Raw genomic sequence first — 20188 nt, 5'->3', positions numbered from 1 at the left:
ATACAAGGGTGGGGATAAGGAGCCATGCATACAGGGACGGGGAGCCATGCATACAGGGACGGGGAGCCATGCATACAAGGATAGGGGCTGGGAGCCATGCATACCAGGATAGGGATGAGGAACAATGCATACCCAGCTTATACTCAAGTCAATAAGTTTTCCCAGTTTTTCGTCGCAAAATTAGGTGCCTCGGCTTATACTCATTTCAACTTATACTCGAGTATATACAGTAAATATTTGATTAGTACGCAATTATAAAAACTGTGGGGTGACACACAAATTGACAAGTGTCAAAATAAAATAGGAGGCATGCTGCATAAGTAATAGAAAAATTCTATGTCCAGTGTGAAACAGGATGAAATATACACTACTGTATAATTATTGCCAGCCATGCAAGTGAGGTATAGATGGTTAAAATAATATAGAATGTACATTAGAGCATGTATATAATTATTCATGTATACTGTATATACATCACCACACCAGGATAGCAGCAGGACCTCCTAAGTGATAGGTTAAAGTCGACACGCATTTAGCCTTCTTTTGAAAAAGTGAGTGGAACTTGTGCAGGATGGAGTGGAGCCAAGTACACAAAAATTATGTAAGTATAGTTCTGGGATTGGCACATGGCAGTTGAAAGATGGACCATATTTATTAAAGAATAGCATTCTTCTTCATGAATTTGGCCCATGTCACTCCTGCGATGTTTTCATTAAATCTGATGTGCAAAATACCAGTCTTGATAAATGGGGTCCTAAATGTACGGATATCTAGATGGCACAGTCTGCACACAGACCTTAAGCTAAGTGGACTGAAAGGTGTGGTCAGTGCAGTTTAAGACTCAGAACAGGTGAGGAATATGTAGGTACCAGTTGATGAACTATTGTGAAAACCAATAACAGCTGTTCAGGAAACTTTTGATGCTTGTGGTGCAGTTTCCAGCAAATAGAATAGAAACATGAAAAAAATATAAAAAGGCAGCACTCACTGTTTCCTGTGGTGAAAAGAAGTCCTTTATTTCAATTCATATGGATATCCAAAGTGGCATAGCGATGTGTGAGGGGAGACATGCAGAGAGATGGAAGGACGACGGCTGTTTCACGCATGGGTGGCACTTCAATAAGTCCAATCTATTGGTCTAATTCTATTGGACCCATAGAAGTGAGTCGCCCGCCAGGGCTGTGGGGTACTCGGTACCGGGTCTGGTTGCAATTAAAGGGGTAGTCATAGTTGCAGCGACCCGGTCCGTGGCCCCTGGGCGCCCAAGTAAAAGGGAAAGGTCTTTTAAGGTAGTTGTAACAAAGTTTTTGTTCATAACGCCACTGTGGCTCTCGGTCAGAGGGCACCGACACTGCTTAAAGGGGTCCTCTTCCCACAGGTGAAGCGGAGTCCCCAGGGATCCCGGTGTGCTGGGCAGGGATGGTGTATGCCGGCAAATAAATGGAGGATGCAGAGTTGTAACGCCTTTTCCTGGTTTACTAGTTGTAAGCAGCTGCAGTCCAGGGTAATAGCAACAGGTGGTGATGTGGTCCGGCCGGCCTGGAGGCTAAAGTGGATCTCACTCCCAGGTGAGGTCCGTAAGCCTTCCTACTCACCCTAGTATGCAAGGTCCTTGCTGCCTGTGGCTTGCTGACAAAGTCCTCTCTCCTGTCCTGGGACAGTTACCCATATGGTGGGCAGTGCAAGCCTTTTTATAGGGTCTCTATCACGACCCGGGCTCATCGTGTACTGCTGTGCCTTCAGGTGTGGGTGCGGGCAAATTACATAAAGTCCTATGCCCTCTGGTTCTGCTGTTCTACCTAGAGTTCAACACAACCTTGGGCTCCCGGTGCCCGGTTCCTGCACTTTGGCTCAGAGGGTGACCGGTCACAGTTCCCCTCTAAGCCCTTTCCTTCTCCTGTGCTTCTTTCCTCTGATGCTCACTATATTCCAACCCTTCAGGTTATCTTCCTTTCCTGGAGCTGTAGCTCACACGTGGCTGCAAGGCCCCACTCTCTGCTCTCGGTCCTCACTCCTCCACTGTCTCTCCATACTGAACTGACTCCTCCTACAGACCAGAATACTTAAAGCTGGGGAAGCTCCCCTGAATCCTGGTTCAGAGCTCTCCCTTCTGGCCTGGATTCAGAATGTTTTGCATGTAGGTGCTTACCTGATAAAGGAAATCCTCCTTGCCTCCAAGCATGATATCGCCCTCCCCGAAGGGAAGGCAACATCACTGTAACAACCAGTTACCTGGGGTGTTACACTCCTCCCCATTAACTCCAGTACTCCCGGACAGGGAAAAGAAAACAGTACAGGTTAAAGAAGCAAACATTTTTAGATATGCATGTCAACAGGTTTAAACAGGTGAAAACTTAGGCTTCCCTTTATGGGAGGTACTTTTTCTTGAACGTTGCATAACATATTTATATAAGTGCACACAGGTGTAAAGTGCAAACATTATAATATAACAACAGGGTGTCCTTGTGCACCTATAATAACAATGATGTGGGGGATACGTCATAAACCCCCAACGTTGGCTTGGGCGGGCTACAAGGCATATATCCAGACCCGGTGTTCAGCCACACCAGACGGTTTTGCTTCAGGTCTATAAACGCAATCAAGGTAAACAGAGGTTCTACACATGCTGCCAGCATGTGGTAAAACCAATAAGGGGCACCTAAAGAGGTGCCAGCTATTTACAAGGGAAAGTTCTCAGATAAGCATCGTTCATTACCCTACTGTCTCCTTAAACTGTAAGAAGCATCAACAAAACAATCAAAACATAATCAACATTTTCAAAGCAGGTAACTCTGTCTCTTTATTTTCTTTTCCACGGCAGGTCCTGGTGTCCACAGCTTCCTGACTGGGGAAGTTATTTGGTGAATGTCATAGCTGGTGACTCTGCTGAAAACAGTCCATCAACAGGAGTTTGTGTAGCCTGGTTATGCACTCCACTTTCAGTGGTTACACGGGTATTAGTATGTTGTCCTGGGCACCTTTTAACATGTAGGGCATAATATCCCCTTTCTCCATGGTGCCGGGTAAAAGTCACTTTGTCTCCTGGGTACAGGTCATGGTCAGGGTGTCCCTTTAAGAGGTGTGACTCTACATCTCTGCGGTTTACAAACAGTTCAGTTGTTTCACCATGTTCTTTTATGAATCCCCATCCTCTGTCCAAGTTAAAGGTAACAACAGTTCCCGATCTTATTGTTCCTCTATCTGCAAGTTTATATTCGCGGGACCTGGCTTTAGCTAATATCTTTATTTCCTCCATAGTCTCCCATTTAGCTCTACACTGTTTTTCTTCTGCGGCAAGTTTTAGGATTTGTTGTTTACAGTACTCTTCTTTTTCTATCATTGTTACACTATTGGCTGCTGCTTGTGCCTCTACTGGGAATCCCATTATGTCAGTTTTAGGGTGCCTAGTTTTAGGTGGTTTCTTTTTGCCTGCACGCCTTCAGGGGCGAGGGTTCAGGTACCATTGGGTCAGTAAGTGCATCCCCCAGATCTGCCATGCGGTCCCAGGTTACTGTAGTGGTAACTACCTGGCCAGGCGTTAAGGTTGACGGGGGTTCTAGGGGTCCCACCAGGGTTTCTTCAGATACCAGGGCAGTTTGTGTACCTGTCTCTCCAGTGCCAGTGTCCTTTTCCGCCTCCACTGGGGTCAGGTGCGCAGGTCGCTGGACCTGGTGCTGCGGTGTCGTTGTCTCTTTCGGCAGCGTCTCACTTTCTGGCTCTGCTGGGGTTAAAGGTGCAGGCTCCGGGTCTTCCGTCGGCCCCGACATCTTTTTCAGCAGTGCCGCTCTTTCTGGCTCTGCCGGGGTTGTGAGTGCTGGTGGTAAGTTCTGTTGCTGTGCGGTCATCATCCTTTTGATCAGGGACTCCTTCCATGTGGCCACCGCTGTCATCTGGGTCCGCAGGAGTCGTAGGGGCAACTCCGGGGACCGGGGACATCCTCTCTAGTGTTGGCATGTTCCAGTGGCTCTTCACTGCTGTCCGCCATCGCTTCTACCTAGTAGAGTGCAGCCATGCTGCGGCCACACTTTCCCGCGTCCTCTTCCTTCTCTTCACTTCGTGGGCAGTCTCTGCTCCACTTTCCCGCCGGCCATCTTTGGGGGTGGATCCGTCCTCTTGATGGACATGATCTTTTGGCATTAAAGTCTCTGTAGGGGGTGGATCCAGCTTTCGCTCTGGTTCTTGAGCTCCACCCATGGCAACACATCCTCCTCGTTCTCTATCCGCCTCGTGGTGCAATAATGGCTGCCAATAAACAATTTCACACAGTCCATTACAGTCCATGGTGCACACGACCCATTTCAATGGGTCGGTCCATCCTGTTCATGACGCCAAGTTGAGTAGCCTGCCAGGGCCGTGGGGTATTTGGTACCAGGTCCGGTTGCAATTAAAGGGGTGGTCACGGTGGCAGCGACCCAGTCCGTGCCCCTGGGCGCCCAAGTAAAAGGTCTTTTAAGGGAGTTGTAATATTGTTTGCGTTCATGACACCACCTGTGGTTCTCGGTCATAGGGGACCGACGCTGCTTAAAGGGGTCCTCTGGGGTGATGTTACTGCAGCAAAGATGGTGACACTTCCCACAGGCGAAGCGGGGTCCCCAGGGCTCCCGGTGTGCTGGACAGGGATGGTGTATGCCGGCAAATAAATGGAGGACACAGAGTTGTAATGTCTTTACTTGATTTACTGGTTGTAAGCAGCCGCAGTCCAGGGTACCAGCAACAGGTGGTGATGTGGTCGGCCGGCCTGGAAGCTAATGTGGATCCCTCTCCCGGGTGTGGTCCGTAAGCCTTCCTACTGGCGTCAATATGTAAGGTCCTTGCTGCCCGTGGCTTGCTGACAAAGTCCTCTCTCTCCTGTCCTGGGAAAGTTACCCATATGGTGGGCAGTACAAGCCTTTCTATAGGGTCTCTATCATGATCCTGGCTCCTCGACTTCTGCTGCGCCTTCAGGTGTGGGTGCGGGCAAATTACATAACGTCCTATGCCCTCCAGTTCTGCTGTGCAACCTAGAGTTCAACCCAACCTCAGGCTCCCGGTGCCCGATTCCTGCGCTTCGGCTCAGAGGGAGCCTGGTCACAGTTCCCCTCTAAGCCCTTTCCTTCTCCTGTGCTTCTTTCCTCTGATGCTCACTACATTCCAACCCTTCAAGTTATCTTCCTTTCCTGCAGCTGCAGCTTACACATAGCTGCACAACCCCACTCTCCCCACTGTCTCTCCAGACTGAACTGACTCCTCCTCCAGACCAGAATACTTAAAGCTGGGGAAGCTCCCCTGAATCTGGGTTCAGAGTTCCCCCTTCTGGCCTGGATTCAGAATGTGTAGCATGTAGGTGCTTACCTGATAAAGGAAATCCTCCTTGCCTCCAAGCATGAAATCGCCCTCCCCGAAGGGAAGGCAACATCACTGTAGCAACCGGTTACCTGGGGTGTTACAGAAGCGCCACCTGTGCGCGAAACAACTGTCGTCCTTGCATCTCCCCGCATATCTTCCCTCACACATCGCTATGCCGCTTTGGATGTCCATATGAATAGAAATAAAGGACTTCCTTTCACCACAGGAAACAGTGAGTACTGCCTTTCTATATTTTTTCACGTTTGAGTGTAATTTTGGTTGTTAACAAACACTGAAATGCAGAGTGTACAGTGAAAGTGTAGCTCTGCATCATATTACAGGATATAAGTCATGTGGATGATTAGGACCTGATGTTTGATACCCTGAAAAAATTTTAAAGAGTTTTTCAAGAGTTTTTGGAGAATATACTTTCTTGAAACTTTTTTTGATGCCTTTTGATTGGACATCGCCTAGTAAGAAGCATTCTCTATCTGGAGATGCTTTAAAGAATTCACACGCGCGAGACTTTTTCAAAATCTGAAGCAGAATAAGGCATTTAAAAGACCAAACTGTCACACCACTGTGATGGCCTTCAGTAAGAAAGGGGGACCTCAAACTGTCCCTGGAACTGGGACCCTATCTATCTCTGTCCCAGGGGTACTTTTAAAGGTAGAGAGGCCTGAATCTCCAACCTTACTGTGCTCATATTAAGCCCTGATCTGTCCCTTCCTCCACTCCAGAGGCATTGGACAGAAATGTAATGTAAACAAGACACAAAAGACAAAACAGGGAAGACAAAACTTCTAACATACAAAAACACTAACCAACAATAGGGAGGAGGATAGGGATAGGGAGGAATAAACTAAACAGGAACCGGTGACCAAGAGATAAACACACATGTACCGCAGAAAACCACAGAACACTTCTACAACAACTCTGCTCCAAACACTTAGTTTTAGCGCACAGCACAGGAAGACGAATCTTTCACCTGCAGTGACAAGAAGGTCTCACCAGTTTATATAGGAAGAGGTATTCACCAGATAAGAAGCAGCTGAAATGGAGATGCATGTTTCTGACCAGCATACTACGGGTCATTAACCTCTTCAGCACCAGAAGAAACAAAATCCATTTAATATGGGACACACCATCTCTAAAGAAGAGCTGTGATTTATTTCCCGACGTGACAGTTTAATTCCAGGTCTCCCAGGGGGATGTGACAACCTTGTGACACGAACATATAAACAGAAAAATAGTTTGACAATGAAAATGATTTGGAAGAGTGCTTCAGCATTTTTAAGTGATTTTCATGCATTTTTGTAACAGGAACACCTACATTGAAATAGAGGAAAAGCTAATAATGAATATTCATTAAGTATGGATACAAAACAGTAGACTAATACAAAACTATAAGATGATAAAGTACAAAAATGGGATAGCATGGTGAGAAATGGTACAGACTCAAAAGTATGTCAGCAAAGAACAAGCTAACCTCTGTGGTATACAGTATACCACAAAAGTGGTACACCCCTCACATTTTGGTGAATATTTTATTATATTTTTTCATGGGACAACACAGAAGATATGTCATTTTGATACAATGCAAAGTAGTCAGTATACAGCTGTATAACAGTGTAAATTTTATGTGCCCTCTAAATAATTCATCACATTAATAGCCATCAACATCTAAACTGCTGGTAACAAAAGTGAGTACACCCCTAAGAGAAGATGGACAGATTGTACTCAAAGTGTCAATATTTGATGTGGCTACCTTTATTTCAAGCACTGCCTTAACTCGTTTGGGCATGTATTTCATTACATCTGCACTGGAATCCTCTTCCACTCATCCATGACAAAATCATGGGGCTGGTGGATGTTGGAGACCTTGTGCTCTTCCACCTTCCATTTGAGCATGCCCCTCAGATACTCAATAGGGTTTAGGTCTGGAGACATACTTGGCCAGTCCAGCACCTTTACCCTCACTTTCTTTAGCAAGGCAGTGGTCATCTTGGAGGTGTGTTTGGGGTCATTAAATTGGAATACTGCACTGCAGTCCAGTTTCTGAAGCGAGGAAATCATGCTGTTTCAGTATTTCACAGTATTTGTTGGCATTCATGGTTCCCTCAATGAACTGTAACTCCTCACAGCCAGCAGCACTCATGCAACCCAAATCATGATATTCCTACCGCCATGCTTGACTGTAGGCAAGACACACATGTCTTTGTACTCCTCACCTGGTTGCCACCACACATGCTTGACACCATCTAAACCAAATAAGTTTATCATGGTCTCATCAGACCACAGGATATGGTTCCAGTAATCCATGTGTTTAGTCTGCTTGTCTTCAGCATACTGTGGGCTTTCTTGTGCATCATCTTTAGAAGAGGCCTCCTTCTGATACAACACCATGCAGACCAATTTTATGCAATGTGTGACATATGTTCTGAGCACTGACAGGTTAACCACCCCACCCCTTTAATGTCTGCAGAAATGCTGGCAGCACTCATATGCCTATTGTAAGATTGCTCTCACTAAGTGTATTGGGGGACACTCGCTTGGCACGTAGTCAGGCACGATTTTTGAACACAAAACAGTCCATACGGTTTATTAAAGGGTCATAAACCAGGTTATGCACAGTTCACATTATACATTCCATAGAACACAATAGGCACCAACAGCTTTGTCTTAACACTTCATTTACGGCTTTGACTCACGGACACTAAACATGCTGGACCTCTCACTTCGTCCAGTTCCCATGGGTGTCCATGGAGCACAACAGGCACCAACATATGACAATACGGTTTTAACTCACGTTTACAGCTTTGTCTCACAGACACTAAACATGCTGGGCCTCTCACTTCGCCCAGTTACCATGGGTGTCTGTACGCCGTACACTTCACCAATGTCCCAAGTCACATACAGCGCATATGACACTGGGTCACAGTCTCTAAACACGCCGAACCTCACTCCGTTCAGTCACCGTGGGAGACCACACAGTTCATGGAACATCACAAGCACCAACAGTCTGTAAGGTACCTGACGGGAGCTCCTGCTCCACCTGCTGACTCCTTGTGAGTCCACTCCTTCGGAAAAGCTGCCTCACAGGGATCACCAACTTGCCTGGGCGGCATATCTTAGTCAGTCCAGACCCACCGAAGGACGGTAGCTTCCCCAAATGAACCGCACATGTGACCGGTCCAGGTGCTATTCAGGACCTCGTCCAACACCCCAGGCCACCCGCAAGTCCAAAGCCCCACCATGTGCTATTCAGAACTCCTACTCCCAGGAAATTCCACACAGGTTGTTCAGTGTGCTATTCAGGACTCCTACTCTCAGGAAAATCCAACACACCAGGCTCACCAGGTCCAAAGCCCCACCATGTGCTATTCAGAACTCCTACTCCCAGGAAATTCAACACAGGTGGTTCAGTGTGCTATTCAGGGATCCGGTCCTACTCCCAGGACCTCCCAACACACAGGCTCTCCAGGACCTTCCACTGGAACCACACAGGAACACACAGGTCACTCACAGCGACCATGCACAGGAACCATGTGACCCACACCTTGGTCACATTATATACCCTTAGCCACTCCCCTGGATGGGAGTGTGGATGTGTGGCTAGTTTGTCCCACCCATCTCACACAACTAGCCTAGTAAGTCTCCCTTACAGCTACACCATACATATACACTCTTGAGGGACTACAGGTCCCAGAACAACAACATTGCATCAGACTTACTACGCAGACTCCCTCTGCGACACATATCGGCCATTCACAACACAGCCAGTCACTGTTTCACCACGATTATCACAATAGATATGCCTCCATGCACATCCCAAAGAGCACTCATAGCGCCCCATAGCTGTCACAGGGGTCACTGCATCACACTATTTTGAATCAACCAAAGAAAAAACACACAACAAAAAAAATCCCAAAATATTTAGAATAATCCATATAAATTTATTTAGAAAATCAGATAAAAGATGACAAACAACTGGAATGGGAGGGGGAGTACAACCACATAACACATGTCGAAATAAGGACACACACAGGACTCAAAAGTAATCATAGAGTTGTATATAGGCAGCTCAGGACATACCTACTGCTATGAAGTGTAGTACTATATAACTATTGCACGGCGCCCATGCTGCCCAATTATAATGCAACTTGGTGCTAGAATATAAACCATAGATCCGAACAGTAAAAGCGGCCACAGCAGAGCCACATAAGGTAATCGATATATTTACCTGTCTAGCACCAGGAAAAGAGTCCAGGAGTGTCCACCCCAACGCGCGTTTCGGCGTGTGGCCGTTCTCAAGGGGTGAGGAAGGAAGGGGAGGAACAAGTATAAAAAGCCCCTAGAACCAATGAAAATGCCTAAAACTAATGAGGGAAGGATCTGACACACTGCTGTAATTAGCGTCTCAGCTGATATTTAACCGTGAGACTCCCAGGACTCATTGCTGCCATGCTGTCAGACGTGTGCGCTACCATGGAGACAGAACACTAAGCGGCAAAGAACCATAAGATGTCTAGCATAGCGCACACTCCACTGAATGCCACCACATCCATGACGCATGCGCAGCCAAGGTGACAGGACGCTCGGCGGAGTCATGTGGTGCAGGGCGTCATATCACATGATCGCCACTGCCGCACATAGAGACGCCGCAAGCCGACGAGGGAACAGGAACCATGGCGCGCAGGTGTACTGTGGGAAGATCCAGGTACGATAGTCATATATAATCATAATGCAACAACAAATAAACAGAATTAGCATTATTAAATGTACATAACTGAGACGTAAGGTATTATATGAATAAGGATGGTCAAATCTAGCAGTCATAACATCCAACATACAGATCAACAAAAAAGTATTTCTTATATATAACACAATCAATTTGTATGCTAACGGAGTCTATAAATAATCTGTGCAACAAGACCGCCATAGATATTGCATATACAAAAGGCAAGGTGACAACAGTAACGCAGGTTCTGTGTATTTTTAATAGATGTCGAGGCAGAATATTGAGTCCATATGGATGAAGTTTCTTGATAATATGAAAAATCCAGCATAATTGTGTCCATCACAAGAATAATCCAACATCATTCCAGGAAATAAAGGTAATGGGGCTGAATAAAAATACAAATAAACATAAAAAAGTTAAAAACAAGGACATGCGAATGTGAACAACCAACAGTCAAATTATAGAAACGGTGCAAAACTAATATTTTCATTAAGCCCTTTGGGGTGGACAGTATCCAATATCCATATCCACCTACATTCCCGTTGGGCTAATTTCATACAGATTTTCCCACCACGGATCCCCAGGTCTATTGAATCTATACCCCTAACTCTAAGTGTAGAGCCATCACAGTTGTGATGTGTCTTGAAGTGACGGGGTATAGTCCGAAGCGTGGATACTTCCACATGGTCGGCGGCCGCCTCAATACCAAGTACGTGCTCACGCACACGTACTTTTAATTGACGTGTGGTGAGACCAATATATAAGACCGCACGGACACGTCACAAAATAAATCACATTTTTGGTGGTACATGTGATACGTTGCCTAATCTCATAGGTTCTAGACCCAGAGGAGTTGGTAAATGTGTCCGTGCGGTCAATATTGGGACAGGCGACACACCGGCCACATGGAGCACACACACACCTCGGACCCACCCCATCAATAAAGCGTAACCCAGGGCCCTCCTGATAGTGGCTCCTAACAAGACAGTCACGAAGATTCTTTGAACGTCGGATGGTTACACTAGGATTTTTAGGAAGGATTTGCTTAAGGATCGAATCTGCCTGCAGGATAGGCCATGCTTTATGAAGGCATTCTTTCATATGGTATCACATGTACCACCAAAAATGTGATTTATTTTGCGACGTGTCCGTGCGGTCTTATATATATTGGTCTCACCACACGTCAATCAAAAGTACGTGTGCGTGAGCACGTTCTTGGGATTGCGGCGGCCGCCGACCATGTGGAAGTATCCACGCTTCGGACTATACCCCGTCACTTCAAGACACATCACAACTGTGATGGCTCTACACTTAGAGTTAGGGGTATAGATTCAATAGACCCGGGGATCCGTGGTGGGAAAATCAGTATGAAATTAGCCCAACGGGAATGTAGGTGGATATGGATATTGGATACTGTCCACCCCAAAGGGCTTAATGAAAATATTAGTTTTGCACCGTTTCTATAATATGACCGTTGGTTGTTCACATTCGCATGTCCTTGTTTTTAACTTTTTTATGTCTATTTGTATTTTTATTCAGCCCCATTACCTTTATTTCCTGGAATGATGTTGGATTATTCTTGTGATGGACACAATTATGCTGGATTTTTCATATTATCAAGAAACTTCATCCATATGGACTCAATGTTCTGCCTCGACATCTATTAAAAATACACAGAACCTGCGTTACTGTTGTCACCTTGCCTTTTGTATATGCAACATCTATGGCGGTCTTGTTGCACAGATTATTTATAGACTCCGTTAGTATACAAATTGATTGTGTTATATATAAGAAATACTTTTTTGTTGATCTGTATGTTGGATGTTATGACTGCTAGATTTGACCATCCTTATTCATAAAATACCTTACGTCTCAGTTATGTACATTTAATAATGCTAATTCTGTTTATTTGTTGTTGCATTATGATTATATATGACTATCGTACCTGGATCTTCCCACAGTACGCCTGCGCGTCATGGTTCCTGTTCCCTCGTCGGCTTGCGGTGTCTCTATGTGCGGCAGTGGCGATCATGTGATATGACGCCCTTCACCACATGACTCCGCCGCCGCCGAGCGTCCTGTCACCATGGCTGCGCATGCGTCATGGATGTGGTGGCATTCAGTGGAGTGTGCGCTATGCTAGACATCTTATGGTTCTTTGCCGCTTAGCGTTCTGTCTCCATGGTAGCGCACACGTCTGACAGCATGGCAGCAATGAGTCCTGGGAGTCTCACGGTTAAATATCAGCTGAGACGCTAATTACAGCAGTGTGTCAGATCCTTCCCTCATTAGTTTTAGGCATTTTCATTGGTTCTAGGGGCTTTTTATACTTGTTCCTCCCCTTCCTTCCTCACCCCTTGAGAAAGGCCACACGCCGAAACGCGCGTTGGGGTGGACACTCCTGGACTCTTTTCCTGGTGCTAGACAGATAAATATATTGATTACCTTATGTGGCTCTGCTGTGGCCGCTTTTACTGTTCGGATCTATGGTTTATATTCTAGCACCAAGTTGCATTATAATTAGGCAGCATGGGCGCCGTGCAATAGTTATATAGTACTACACTTCATAGCAGTAGGTATGTCCTGAGCTGCCTATATACAACTCTATGATTACTTTTGAGTCCTGTGTGTGTCCTTATTTCGACATGTGTTATGTGGTTGTACTCCCCCTCCCATTCCAGTTGTTTGTCATCTTTTATCTGATTTTCTAAATAAATTTATATGAATTATTCTAAATATTTTGGGATTTTCTTTGTCGTGTGTTTTTTCTTTGGTTGATTTAGGTTTTGCGACTTTATCCCGTTGCTATGTCCATATAGGATACATAAGTCACAGTATATGGATATTTATTATTTTAATACTTGTGGTTACTGTGATTTATGGCTTTCATGAGGTGTGTTGACTTCACACTATTTTGAAAAGACAACCTCTGGATATAATGCTTACCACATATGCACTGAGTGGGACCTGTCTTGTTAAACCGCTGTATGGTCTTGGCCACGGTGCTGCAGCTCAGTTTCAATATGTTGGCAATCTTCTTATCGGCTAGGTCATCTTTATCTAGAGAAACAATTCTTTTTTTCAGATCATCAGAGAATTCTTTGTGATGAGTTGCCATCTTGAACTTCCAGTGAAGTGTGAGAGCGATAACACCAAATTTAACACACCTACTCTCCATTTACACATGAGACCTTGTAACACTATGAATGACATGACATCAGGGAGAGTGCACTCACTTTTGTGTGTTGAGTTATTTAGAGAGCACAGCAAATCTATACTGTTTTACAAGCTGTACACTGACTACTTTACATTGTATCAAAGTGTAATATCCTCAGTGTTGTCCCACGTAAAGAGATGATAAAATGTTTACAAAAATGTGAGGGGTGTACTCACTTTTATTATATAATGTATATATAATAGAAAGACCATGGTATCTGAGTATATCTATAGTAGAGACTGCAATAGATAGAATACACCTGCCTTGCCTATACAGTATGTGCATTCTGATTATTCAGGTACAATTGCAGATCCGTCAATAAAGTACATAACAGAAAACAGTGCAATAACTGGCACACACATTGTGCCCTATTCATCTTGATACCTACTGGTCTTGATGAGGAGGTGTATTGGAGTGAGATGCGCCTGATTCATTAAGAAGTGCGAACACATAAAAAGTGGTGTGCCCCTCACAACCTATCTTGCTCCAGTCCTTGACTCCAGTAAGATATTATGGCGTAAGGCATGCCTCAGGTCGTCATGAATTAGACGTGAGGACTTCGCTATGCTCCGTCATACCACTGTGCTGCCCCAACCACTGTGCTGTTATTCCACAACATTTTCTCGCAACTCCAAAAATGTTGCGAATTTTCAAAGCGCTTCACGTAATTGCTTTGATGAATCAGGGTCATTGAGTAATGGATAGAAATTAGAGAGGTCATTTAAAGCACATGAAATATCAACTTTTAAATTTTATGATGTGAATAAAACAATGTCATATGTTTAGCTATAATATTAAAGCAGAATTGTCATCATTATAAATTAATACAATTGCATGTAAAAACTAGAAATTATGCCATCTAGCTCTTATTTAAAAAAACAACTCCGTTCTCAAGAACAAAGGGATTTTTAAATGTATAGTTTGTTGCTTGTTGTCTAAGTTACAGGCAACTCTGGCCGCTGCTGCACTCTATAATAGGTGGCCAGTTTAATAGACAAGGAGCATTCACTTGCAAACTCTATGCTTTGAAGCCTGCAAGCACTGCTCTCAAGTTGGGTGGAATGCTAGATCTGGCCAGCTTCAGTGTCTATGTACAGTGGGGAAAAAAGTCTTTAGTCAGCGACCAATTGTGCAAGTTCTCCCACTTAAAAAGATGAGAGAGGCCTGTAGTTGACATCATAGGTAGACCACAACTATGAGAGTCCAAATGAGAAAACAAATCCAGAAAATCACCTTGTCTGATTTTGCAAGATTTTTTTTTTGCAAATTTTGGTGGAAAATAAGTATTTGGTCACCTAAAACACGTACGATTTCTTGCTCTCACAGACCTGTAACTTCTTATTTAAGAGGCTCCTCTGTCCTCTACTCATTACCTATAGTAATGACACCTGTTTGAACTTGTTATCAATATAAAAGACACCTGTCCACAACCTCAAACAGTCACACTCCAGACTCTACTTTGTCGAATGCCAAAGAGCTGTCGAAGGACACCAGAAACAAAACTGTAGCCCTGCACCAGGCTGGGAAGACTGAATCTGCAATAGTCAAGCAGCTTGGTGTCATGAAATTAACTGTGGGAGCAATAATAAGAAAATGGAAGACATACAAGACCACTGATAATATCCCTCGATCTGGGGCTCCATGCAAGATCTCACCCCATGGGGTCAAAATGATCACAAGAACGGTGAGCAAAAATCCCAGAACCACAAGGGGTGACTTAGTGAATGACCTGCATAGAGCTGGGACCACTGTAACAAAGGCTACCATCGGTAACACAATATGCAACCAAGAACTCAGATCCTGCAGTGCCAGACATGTCCTCCTTAAGCCAGTACATGTCTGGGCCCAACTGAAGTTTGCTACAGAGCATTTGGATTATCCAGAAGAGTATTGTGAGAATGTCATATGGTCTGATGAAACCAAAGTAGAACTGTTTGGTAGAATCAAAACTCGTCGTGTTTGGAGGAGACACATTGCTGAGTTGCATCCAAAGAACACATACCTACTATGTAGCATGTGGGTGGCAACATCATGCTTTGGGGCTGATCTCTGCAAAGGGACCAGGACAACTGATCCGTGTACTTGAAAGAATGGGGCCATGTATCATGAGATTTTGAGTGCAGACCTCCTTCCATCAGCAAGAGCATTGAAGATGAAACGTGGATGGGTCTTTCAGCATGATAATGATCTCAAGCACACCACCAGGGCAACGAATTGAGTGACTTCGTAAGAAGCATATGAAGGTCCTAGAGTGGCCTAGCCAGTCTCCAGATCTCAACCCCATAGAAAACCTTTGGAGGGAGTAGAAAGTCCGTTTTGCCCAGCGACAGGCCCAAAACATCACTGCTCTAGAGGAGATCTGCATGGAGGAATGAGCCAACATACCACCAACAGTATGTGCCAATGTGCCAACCTTGTGAAGACTTACAGAAAACTTTTAACTTCTGTCATTGCCAACATTGGTATGTGTGTGGTATTTCCTGAGGAAGAAGTCATATATAGACTTTGAAATGCATTGAATAAAACCACCATTACTTTTCATCAATACGTCCGGATTTCTATTTGTTCAGCAGTGCGGACAATATCCACAAAAATCCTTTGTATGGTTCCTGATATGGTCAATTTTTGACCCATCGAACGGCGGCAGCTTACATTTATATGCCCTATCAAAGGGGCACCAGGTGAGCATTTTTCTGAATAGCAGATTCTGAAATAAGACCCTATGTGCGCTTCTTCTTTCCTATAGTTTTTTTGTTTCATTGCCAACAAAGGAATACAGCAAAATATTGAGATGAACTTTTGTTAATGACCAAATACTTATTTTCCACCATAATTTGCAAAATAAATCTTGCCAATTTAGACAAGGTGATTTTCTGGGTTTGTTTTCCCATTTTGACTCTCATAGTTGTGGTCTACCTATGATGTCAATTATAGGCCTCCTCATCTTTTTAAGTGGGAGAACTTGCACAATTGGCAGCTGACTAAATGCCACACTTTTCTTCCCCACTGTACTTCTACAATGTTGCAGAGGCTAAGCTGCTTCTGCTCACAGCAATAGAGAGCCAAGAGTTTAGACTTGGAGCTCAATCATGTCATTTGTCCCAACTGTCACTCTTCAGGAGCACGCCGCCCCCAGTAAGCAGGAAAGTGGGAGGCTGGGGAGAGGTGCACTCCTGAAGATAGATGATAAATCTTTATCTGTCTCAAAAATATATGAACTATTAAATCATGATTTTGAATACTTTACTGCTGCACATAGATCTAATTTAGTCACTTTTTAGCTTGTTAGAGCAAAAGAAAATACATAAATGTACTTCAGCTATAAGAACATTGCTAAACCTGCCATAATTCCATTTCTTCTGATTCAGCATGCATATTTTACAGAATGGTGCAATAAAACTTGATCTACAGTTGGATAAAAGCTGTTTAATATAGTATAATAAATTATCTGCACTGCATGCTAGAAAAACCCATAACAAGATGAAATCAGAAGATCTCAGAAAAATTATGCAATAACTTCAATACATAAAAAAGTTTACAAAACAAAAGCAAACAGTGCATAAGGTATTGCTTTTAATACATGAACAAGAATGAAATGTGAAGTATGTTAAACAGAATTTGAGATTTTTTTTTAAAGAAAACACTTGGATAGCAGGAGCAGTTTGGAGACAATGGCTACTTATGCAAGTTGCAGAAATACCATAGCACTGTTACTTGTCCACTGCAGTCTATAAAGAGTGCCACTGTAAATTAGTAAAAGTTGATGAAATACCCATTCACTTGATAGCTGAAATTCATCGAATTTGCGTTTATGGCATATCCTTTGGATATTATTTTAAAGCACCACTCCGGTGTTTTTTTATTTTAGCGTTGGAGTGGAGCTACTAATGCAAGATCCCAGTAATTGATACAATACTCACCTTCAGCTCTTCCGAGCACCACTACAGTCCTGCACTGCCATCTTGTGGCCACAAGTTATGACTGATAGTCTATAAGAGCTAGAACGAGGTACTCACAGACTTGCATTGAAAAGCGTCTTCCTGTTAGGAATACCTGCTGATGGACTAAAACATCCTCTTCGCATTTCCAGAATGTTCCACTGGTTTGTTGGCGATGGGGGAGGAGATATTGCACACTTGGGAGGTGCAACTACTCACGGTGATGCCTTGTATGTGGAAGTGGTGAGCGTTGTCGGAACACAGGACACTGTGCTTCTCACTTGTTTCGAGGCCCATGAGACATGGGATGATGTGTTTCCCAGTTGCTAGGCAATGCAGGAAGCTGCCTTGCCTGGTGTTAACCAATGGTGGGAATGTGAACCCTGCTGTACAGGTGAGCAGGGAGTGGCTCCCTGGACATGACTGGGAGGAATACATCACCTGATTTTTATTCTTAGATTTGGGCTGGCTAATTAAGGCCTGCTTCAAATCCAATTCAGTGCTGTTTTTTCAGTTCCCTTGCGCAGTGGTATGGTGAGTACTTCCTGGTTGAGTTCTGATTTCTTCTCAGTAGTTGCTAATGGTCGTTTTGGGAGTGGGTGAAGAATATCCCAACCCTTGAGGACTTGCCTAGCAGTGGCAGTTTGCGTAAATTGCATCTGTTACTGCGCTTTTGCTGGTCCGACGCCAGTCCCTACAGATAGTTATTCCTGCACAAACACTGGAGCGATCCGACAAGTCACAAACTGCTGGAGACCATCAGGAGTGGCAAAGATAAAAGATGAAGATGTAAGTATAAGATTAAAGGCGGGGAACTTACATTAGTAGCACTACTCCAGCATGGTAATAAATAAAACGCTAGAGTGGTGTCTTAATGAATATGATATTAATACCGCCTCACCCTTTCTACAAAATCTAAGTTGTGTAAATGTATTGTTTCATTGCAAACAATGGTTTTATACATTAAACTGTATAATACACTGGGCAGTTCTAGAGATGTTCCTGGCGGCCAATTAGAAGTTGGAATAAGTAGAACTTCCTGCATAAGCTATCTGCAATAAAAAAAGAGATTTCTATATAACGTACCACATTTCCATAATTGCCAGGTTCTGACATAAAAATTTGATATTTGCAAATGTGTTAACAAAAAATTATATTGACATGAAATAATAATTATAATAAACATTTATTTCTAATATACCTCGGCATTAAAATAGAAAATGTCTTCACTTCACTTTAATGGGAGCTGAGCAGCAGTACCTAAGAACGACCATTATTCTATGTTTGTGGCTGTACACTCTCAATCCTCAACAACCCCTTTAATGTTGAGGTTCATGAACCTTTTGGACAGAAAGAAGGTGACCAATATTATTTATAGCTGACACTTTTTTATTGCTAAATCTATTTACGTTCATGTCATGCCAATTGGCAAGACAGCCATAGTCCTCTTTCGTGTCATTACAGTGAACACTTCGCTGCAGTGGGTCATAATTGACTAGCCCTCTCGTGTGGCATATCTGCACATAAGAGGGTAAACAGATATAGCGAGCGAAATGTAGTTATTTTGCCTTATTAGGTACTGATCGTCTACTAGTAAAATGCTAGTAAAACATTATATTACCATAACAAGATGCCATACTTACAAGTGTGATACAAGTTACAAGTGTGATAAACAATCAGTGACCTAAGCCTCCATACACATTAGCTTAAAGTGGACTGAACCAGCCAATTTTGATGGGGCTAGTCCACCATATTATGACCCTTCCATGATAAATGAGGTTCTTCCAGGAGATAAGCCATTGCCAGGTGCTTGACAATGGCTTTCTCCTCTTGTCCCATTGAAAAATACATGAAAGTCATGCCAAACCAAGCATTCATGATTATGGGGAAAAATAGCTGTCAGGTGAATGAGTGTTAGGTTGATAGCTATCTTAGAGATATGGGAACCAATATATGAGAAAAATAAAATAAGCACAAGTGAGATGTTGGTGAGTTGTACTACTATTGGGTCCGCCGAGAACCAGAATACCATGAGAATACCACAATGGACCTGTGGCCATCAGAGAATCTGTACTTCACATGAATTGGGCCTCCTCATGAACCTTTTTGGGGGAAGCATGTTGAGGCAGAGGCATGGAACCTATCTCCACTCCTTAACATCATAATGATAACTAACATCCTATCTTATCTGATATACTGTACCTTAGCTTTTCTTTTCTCCCCAGCAGACAGTTGGTCTATCTGATGTGACAGGGATTTACAGGGATATTTATGGTCAGTCGCTGTTGAGCGGGGGGGTGGGGGGCGCCCAAAACCTTGTTATCTAGGGTGCAAACCTCTGGTGCCAGTCAAAATAAGGATATAGGTACTGTCACACTAGACGATATCGCTAGCGATCCGTGACGTTGCAGCGTCCTCGCTAGCGATATCGTCCAGTGTGACAGGCAGCAGCGATCAGGCCCCTGCTGGGAGATCGCTGGTCGGGGAAGAAAGTCCAGAACTTTATTTCGTCGCTGGACTCCCTGTAGACATCGCTGAATCGGCGTGTGTGACACCGATTCAGCAATGTCTTTGCTGGTAACCAGGGTAAACATCGGGTAACTAAGCGCAGGGCCGCGCTTAGTAACCCGATGTTTACCCTGGTTACCATCCTAAAAGTAAAAAAACAAACACTACATACTTACCTTCCGCTGTCTGTCCTCGGCGCTCTGCTTCTCTGGTCTGGCTGTGAGCGTCAGTCAGCCGGAAAGCAGAGCGGTGACGTCACCGCTCTGCTTTCTGGCTGCCCGGCGCTCACAGCCAGACCAGAGAAGCAGAGCGCCGAGGACAGACAGCGGAAGGTAAGTATGTAGCGTTTGTTTTTTTACTTTTTAGGATGGTAACCAGGGTAAACATCGGGTTACTAAGTGCGGCCCTGCGCTTAGTTACCCGATGTTTACCCTGGTTACCGGGGACCTCGGGATCGTT

The 20188-nt window shown here is 44.1% G+C and overlaps 1 protein-coding gene across 1 annotated transcript in view; it reads left to right on the top strand.

Moving 5' to 3' along the window:
• The window catches only part of KCNQ5 (potassium voltage-gated channel subfamily Q member 5), a 952749-nt gene that overhangs the window by 893995 nt on the left and 38566 nt on the right, over nucleotides 1-20188 (top strand). The gene's annotated exons all lie outside the window — the stretch shown is intronic.

This window comes from Ranitomeya imitator, chromosome 5 (assembly GCF_032444005.1).
Source record: "Ranitomeya imitator isolate aRanImi1 chromosome 5, aRanImi1.pri, whole genome shotgun sequence".
NCBI classification, from domain to species: Eukaryota; Metazoa; Chordata; class Amphibia; order Anura; family Dendrobatidae; genus Ranitomeya; species Ranitomeya imitator.
The sequence above is the reverse complement of the archived record's forward strand: the minus strand, read 5'-3'. Positions and strand labels throughout refer to the sequence as shown.